Source organism: Triticum aestivum, chromosome 6A (genome assembly GCF_018294505.1).
Source record: "Triticum aestivum cultivar Chinese Spring chromosome 6A, IWGSC CS RefSeq v2.1, whole genome shotgun sequence".
NCBI classification, from domain to species: domain Eukaryota; kingdom Viridiplantae; phylum Streptophyta; class Magnoliopsida; order Poales; family Poaceae; genus Triticum; species Triticum aestivum.
Genome location: NC_057809.1, coordinates 412,746,406 through 412,747,993, shown reverse-complemented (window position 1 = coordinate 412,747,993; position 1,588 = coordinate 412,746,406). Strand labels below are relative to the sequence as shown.

General features: G+C 58.4%; 1 pseudogene; it reads right to left on the bottom strand.

The window, feature by feature from the left end:
- Positions 1-380: 380 nt before the first annotated feature.
- Positions 381-1,043, bottom strand: LOC123129622 (putative protein phosphatase 2C 23; annotated as a pseudogene).
- Positions 1,044-1,588: the final 545 nt, after the last annotated feature.

Here is a 1,588-nt window from a genome sequence, read left to right as displayed (position 1 = left end):
CCAGTTTGCAGGTGCCATTGGACCATGCAGATGACGCAACCAAGCTCACAGAGGAGCTCGATGAAGATCTCGTTCTTTGTGTTGTTCCGTTTCCAGTTGATCAGTAGTGGAGCCCAGTCGGGACGATCGGGGATCTGTGTAGCATTTGGGGTAGTCTTCTTTTATTTTGGTTCCGTAGTCGGACCTTGATTGTATCTGGATGATGTAATGTTTTATTCTTGTATTGTGTGAAGTGGAGATTGTAAGCCAACTATGTATCTCTTTCCCTTATGTATTACATGGGTTGTGTGAATATTACCTTACTTGCGATGTTGCTTTCAATGCGGTTATGCCTCTAAGTCGTGCTTCGACACGTGGGAGATATAGCCGCATCGAGGGCGTTACATTATCCTCCGGCTGTCGGCGTTGTACGGCGAGTCTTTGGTTTTGCTCGTCGACATCTCGTAAGCGATGCCCGCGACGACGTCTGCCATGTTCTTGGGTGACAAGCCCAGCGCCATGCCCATCCGGACGACCACCTCCAGCTCTGCGTCGAACATGTTGTCGAACAGCCCGTCTGTCCCGAGCACCACGACGTCCCCGTGTCTCACCGCCATTTTCCTGACGTCGGCTTTGTTCACGCGCTCCCCTTTGCCGGTCGCATTGAGCTGGAACGGGTAGTTGAAACGCCTCTGCTGCCGCTGCGAACGGTTCGAGCCTGCCGTCTCAGAACACGGAGAACGCGCTATCGCCGATGAACGCCCACTTGAGAGCCGTGCCGGCGAGCGAGAGGATGACCGCCGTCGACCCCCCGTCCGCGGCCGAGGCGACCGTTTCCTTGTACGCCTGCTCCAGCAGCGTGTACGGGCAGACGGGCGGGCCGGGCTCGGTCGCCAGCACCTGCAGGAAGGCGCTCTTCATGAGCCTGCGCGAGAACGCACCGGCGTCCACGCCTTTGTTGCGGTACCCGCCGCGCCGTCCGCCACGCCGACGATGCCGGCCTCGTTGTGCCCGAAGTGTGCGTCCTCGTTGTGGCGCGGCGCGTAGCATGAGGCCCAGATCATCCTCAGAGCCCGCGGCTCGTCGCCGTCGCGCTCGCGGCGCTCCCGAGGATGCGGCGGCTCTAGATATAGCGCGAAGAAGCTGGCGATGGCGTCCTCGGAGGAGCGCGAGGCTCACTTCTCGAGGCCAAACGCGGTGCGGAGGGCGCCGGGGATCTGTTTGTCGATCTCGCCCAGGGCGATCTCGCCCAGGGTTTGCTGGATCGGCTGCAGCGTCTCCATAGCCGCGTTCTTGGCTGAGGGTTTGATCTCTTGGGGATGATTTGTAGTGGTAGATCGAGGAGAGCGTCTCCCGTGTGCATTGCCCATTGCCCACCTAAGGTGATATCAACTCTGTATGCTCGCCTTATATTGCCTTGCGTTGGGTCGGACTCAAGTCTCGACTGCCCACAAGGTCCGTGTTTGTCACGAACCAGGATTCCCAGTATGACTTGGGGCCCCGACCGATTTCGTTCCGTTTTCTTGGTCATGTTCAGTCGATCCGCATTCTGCATCGCGCGGCCCATGGACTGCTCCAGTTCAGTTCACGTTCAAATGGACCAGTTCAT